We start from the raw sequence: 5,966 nt of genomic DNA, 5'->3' as shown, positions 1-5,966 counted from the left end.
CATTCAGTCCTATCGAGATACAAGCTGTTACCAACCTGATACAACGCAAGTCACAAGCTTGACACAGCGAGAATGGCTGCAACTGACAACTCCTGCATCTGAGAATGACAACTCCTGCAACAGATATTGACACTCTCAACTGAGCTCAATCCAGCTGTGAACAATAAACAACACTGAAAGTAAACAACACGGTTATCACAAAACTTGGATTCTAAATTACAACATTGTAGGCAATGAACCACCACTAACGGCCCATAACGTTGGCTGATAGCCGCTGATCGTGGAGTACTTGCCGATCCATCAGCGAGGAATGTATCATTTAGCGAGCTAGCCTCCTTAAGGAACATGTATGTGAGAGTTCCACTTTAGCTCCCTCAACACCAACCGGGACGAGTGGCCATATACCACGCGTAGCCACACGTACTCGTCTGTCCTTTTCTACTTAGTTGGATAGATAACTTTAGAAAATCGTATCGAAATCAAGCAAGAAAATGGATGCACTAACGCGCAACGTCTTTCGAGCTAGTTTCTCAATCCGTTTTCAGGTACATGTACCTTTTGTTGAAGGCCGTTCGATCCAACTACAAGGAAAAAAGCAGTCTGATTCTGATACACATTGTTATGGTATCTTTGACCTCTTTTTTTTATTTGACATGGGAAACAAAACAACTCACATCCTTTCTTTGACTCATTTTCTTTCTTTATATGGGAAATTCTCCCAAATGACAAATGAATATGTGTGGAAGTTATAATTGAAAATAAACCACGATCAAATCTATGGAAGCATTGTGCCCACTTTATGCAATTCCTGAACTTTTAATAACTATGATCACTTGATACTTTTTGATAAAAATCGCCGCATGCATCACTCTGATACCCCTTTTCGAAAAAAAGTGCAGAAAAACAGTTTTGTAAGCACCAAACAATCATAACGAGTGTTGACTGTCATTCGATAATGCCATAATTTTTGTTCAATGAAAAGCCACATTTTTTGGGCGAAGTGATGCATTTCCAGATAATTTTTTGTTAATGGTATCCCTACCGTGTAAAGAAAAATACGGCTAGCCCTCTTCTATTCGCAGTATGCATGTGATTGACATAAGTTTTGTCATTCTCCAATGAGAACGTATCGAACTTCTCTACTAGACGCACCTTCAGACATGCATGCATCTCTTATGATATGTTGGGATCTAGCAGCTGATCCCATTCGGTGGTGATTGGCTCCCGAGAACACTCGATGGGGACTGATGCATGGATGTTTGACGCAGAACCGGTGACACGGCGATTTAATTGCAAAAGCATCACCTCAGCCTGATAAGTCCACAGACAGCCAGTCGGCAACGTAAGTGGCCAACACAACTTTGCATTATTTGGTGTCACCAGATCCACAAAAATTAGTGAACTGCGGCAATGCGCGGGAAGCCACTTCGAAAGCTTTAGCAAGTAAACCAACAAAACCCGCAGTCTCTTCTAAATATTTGAGTTCGATGTGTGCGACCAATACTCCTTGACCAGCTCACGGAAGAGAGATCCTTCCGTTTCCATGAGCTTTGCAGGTTTGTCGAACTCCATTACTCTCCCTAGAATCATTCATATATATAGCTCAGCACAATAACAACGTATTTTTCGACCGACACTTATTTTATTATAGCCCGCTATTTTTTTCCTTCTTCGGAACGAGGTCTAGCTAGTTTCTGGAGAGAGATCAGTTTAGGCTATCTTCCATGCCGTAGAACATGACAGCCATTAGAAGGAGCTTCCCTTCCCTGCACCACTTCCCAGAGAAGCCAACCCACGTGTCCCTGCAGCTGCCGTCGGGCCTCAGCTGCCTGCCGCAGCTATACCCAGTGCTGAAACCAACGTTTCCGTACGCACTGTACACAACAACATTACACCACATACTGCATGCAATTAGTAAAATTGGTGCTCTAAAAATTAGAGCATCTCCAGTCGCGTCCCCCAAAGCGTCCCCCAAACCGTGCCGGATTGAGCGTTTGGGGGACATGTTTTGTTCGTGTCGCGTTTGGGGGACGTCGCTCCCCAGTCGCGTCCCCCAAACGTCCTTCCCAAATAAATATTGGTGCAGAAAATAAAGGTTTTTCATTCAAATTTGATTATATATTACAAAGTTTGAATGAAAACGGCTAGATTTCATCTAAACCTAGCCTACTAACCGCCCGGCGGTGCGTTCAACGGCCCCGCCCCGTCGTCGCCTCCCCTCCGACGCAGCTCTTGTTGCGCGCGCCGCCTCTCAGTGCGTAGGGCGGTGGCCAGACGCCGCTGCTCCAGCAGCGGGTCGACGTCCGCCCTCCCCTGCTGCGCCGTCTGGATGGAGAGCTCGACGGCGCGATGAATCTGCGCCTCTTCGCTGGCACGGGCGTCGTCTTGGAGCTTCTTCTCCGACTCGAAGGACTCGACGAGCGCGTGTTGCTGATCGGCCGTCTCGTCCGGGTGCGGCCCGTCGTCGTCGGACCACGCGAACTCGACGTCGTCGGGAAGAAAGCGCGGGTGGTGGCTGCCATTGAGCCAGGAGGGCCTTTTATAGACGTCTGCGTCGGGAAGAAAGCGCGGGAAGAGGCGGGAAGAGGCGGGAAGAAAGCGCGGGAACGGGCGGTGGCGTGCGAACGCCGGCGACGTGTGGAGGCTCGGCAGCACCGACGAGACGTCTCGCCTGCCCCTCCGTCGCCATTAAGGAAAAGATGCCGTTGTGTGTCACTGCGCGCGAATAACTTCCGCCGCGAGGTAGGCGACGGTTAGGTCGAAACTTGAATGAGTCGCTGACTCGTCGGGCCCGTGTCGCTTCGCCTCGCTTTTCGTTGTGCCCGGCGTGCCCGGAGCGTCCCCTGTGGGGCGGGACAGGCTCGGGACGCCGGACACCGTATCGGGGCGCGCCAGACAAAATTGGGCTTTAGGGGACGCGGTTGGAACTGTTTTTTGGTCCGGTGCCCCAAATTACTTCGTTTGTGGGGGACGCGACCGGAGATGCTCTTAGTAAAACTGAACAGCTACCTGGCAAATATTGGCACCACGGCGAGATTAAAAATAGATCTCTTATATATCATGCGTTTGCCTTTTCTAATTACCTGATGACTTCGACGACGATGTTGAGGACGCTGAAGTTCAGGGGATCGTCGGCGATCTGGCGCCGCTCGGTGATGCATATGACGACGATGAAGATGGCTAGGCACGCCAGCGGCGACATGAGCAGCTTCTGCCATTGCTGCGGCTCTTCTGGTCGGACTCTGGCCCCGTTTGTTTGTCACTGTCTTTCAGCGGTAGAAATGCAGTGTAAGGTGGTAGGTACCTGCAGGCACGAGCACAACAGAGTTCAGTTTGGGTAGGGATACTAATTTAACATATGATCAAGCTTACTTTAGTAATTGGAATATAATTACGAAGTAATTATACGAGTGTAACTAGTGGCACAACACAATACAAGGACGTATGTTATCACCGCGAATACACGAGGGCCAACTGAGACCTGCATTAGTGGTTACGCACTTACCATACGGAGTACTGACATGTCGACATCAAGCGTGTAGTACAATAGGTTATATCACTTGTATGTTGACAGGAGTTAATCAACGAACAACTAGCTAGGAGTAGTATTATTGGTGTTTACAACTTTCCCGTTAACTTTGTAGTGCAGGTTATACTAAGAAATAAAAGGTTATAACCATCTGTCAGCGGATTATTTGTTGGGATACCTTTTGCATGCAGACTTTGAGAAGATAAAATGGACCGTTTTAGTGATCTAGGGGCATTTTTTTTTCATTTGCACGTCAAGGAAGAGAGCTTTTAAACCTCCCGTCCAGTAGCCATCAAGGGAGGTGATGATAATTTCAGATCCGACGCCATTAGAGAAAATAAGAAAAACCAAGAGAAAAATAAAAGAGAGAAGGTTGAAAGATGAAGCTTGTTATCAAGCAAACAAATACTCTCATGATATTGTTAAGTTCAAATGCACCAGATTCTCACCTTCAAACAGTGATTTCGTCATCTCTGGTGCTATCTAGAAATTGTAGTGTCCCGCACTTGATAATAGTGAAAAAAATGATTAAAATAGCTTTGGAGAAACTGCAAATTTAACCCCGATTTGGGTTTTTTTTTTCACATACAAAGCCCGGTGCCTACATTTTGATGTTGCTGCTGCACTTTTGGGGCCGAGAGCACCTCATTCTTGTGTTATCTACTTGTGAAAAATTGCTCATGTTTTTCTAGCTGTATGCTGAAATCACACGTGAGATGTCCTAAGTTGACATAGTGGGGAAGAACCCGTTCATAACTACTTATAGTTTGGATGCAAAAGTTGTTTCCTTCCATGATGAGCAACGTTAATTAAGTTACATTTTATTCCCGACAGTTTTAACACTAGCAACAATGGAGAATTATCATCTTTGGTTCCACACAAGCCTAATATGTAGTCCCTCAGTCCCTTAATATAAGATGTTACCATAACCAATATAGAGTATATTGGTTGTAATAACGAGTGTGGACCTTTGGAGCACGGGCAACATGTACGTAGCCAGTTTTTTGAAAAATAAAGTGGCATTTCTAAAAATTCCGAGCAAAAATTCTAGATGTAGTAAATAATCTACTAACTCAAAAAAAATCTCAAGTCGAAATACCCAGTGGGCTGCATAAAAATGACAAAATCTCACATCTAAAGTATACTCCAAAATATAAATTGTTACTATTATCCGTGGTGGGATTTTATATGTCGACATAATACATCATTATCTATGTCTATAAATGTTTTGCAGAATTTTTGGAACTTCACAAATCATGTTTTCAAAATTTGAAAAATAAAGGGTTCCATGTCAGCCGAGCTCTAATGGGAATTTCTGTTGTAATTAATAGCATCTTATTAACGGGGAGTATTTTTTTTTCGAAATGATTAACGGGGAGTAATTTGTAAGCTATGTATTGCATAGTGCGGACTCAGTGATAGACATGCATGTCTTTCGTGATGAGACTTGCAGAAGCTTAGATGCCAACTTTACTATCATACCAGTCAATAAAGTAATAGTAGTGTTTTCATAGTGCTCTATGACGGTCATCGTCTGGTTCCATCCGACCGTGCAATGATGGATTAGTGTGCCTATGGCTATATGTCAAATGTGCGTATCAACTTATCAACAGACAACAGTACGGCCTGTGCATGAAGGAACATGTCTGGACCTACCTAGACTGTAACTAATATGTGAATATATACGTTACCAACAATGGATGGAGGTACTTACATCATCAGCACGTAGAGCATCACGACGGCTGACGACAAGGTGGAGAGGTCCACGACCGCCTCGCCGGCGTGCCTGGAGTTGCCCAGCGGTGAGCCCGTGCAGCGCCCCTGGGAGCCCCACTCCATGGCGCAGAAAAGCACCAGTTGCAGCAGCAGGAACACGGCCACGGTGAGAGCCAAGAACCAAGTGTGCCTGCATGTCAGCAAGTGGTCGTACACTACAGAGTCCCCATCACATGGACTCCTACTGATCCTTCCCAGCTCACCAAGCTCAGGCCTCTTGGTGAGCCTCTGGAGAGCCCAGATGGCCAGCCTCAGGAAGACGGGGAAGAGGGTTGAGAGGGGAAATTACCGGCCCACGAGCAAATCCCGAAAATTCCTGAACGGGCCGGTTACTTCTCAGGTATATTTCGGAAATTTACCGGCCCATCCCCGAATATATCGATCCGCTAAGCCCTATCCTCAAGTATTCTCACCCACGAGCCTACCCCCGTGTTTCTTGTCGTGGAAAGGCGAGAGGGAGGCGACGGCGGCGACAGGAGACGACAGCGGGGAAAGGAGACGGCGGCTGGGAAAGAACAAGTGAATCACAACGGCTCCGGCGAGACCCCCCCCTCTGGTGACTGGTCTCCGGTTAGTCCTCGCGCGCCTCCTCTCCTTTTCTCCTCTTCCCTAGGGTTTCTTGGTGTCGCGGCCGTCCGCGATGAAGCTCTAGGAGCTCGCG

The 5,966-nt window shown here is 46.8% G+C and overlaps 1 pseudogene; it reads right to left on the bottom strand.

Annotated features, from left to right (window-relative positions):
* Positions 1–1,705: 1,705 nt before the first annotated feature.
* On the bottom strand, positions 1,706–5,578 carry LOC124705527 (annotated as a pseudogene).
* Between the last annotated feature and the right edge of the window lie 388 nt (positions 5,579–5,966).

Source organism: Lolium rigidum, chromosome 1 (genome assembly GCF_022539505.1).
Source record: "Lolium rigidum isolate FL_2022 chromosome 1, APGP_CSIRO_Lrig_0.1, whole genome shotgun sequence".
Lineage (NCBI taxonomy): Eukaryota > Viridiplantae > Streptophyta > Magnoliopsida > Poales > Poaceae > Lolium > Lolium rigidum.
Note: the sequence above shows the minus strand (reverse complement) of the source record. Positions and strands in the feature narration are given on the sequence as shown.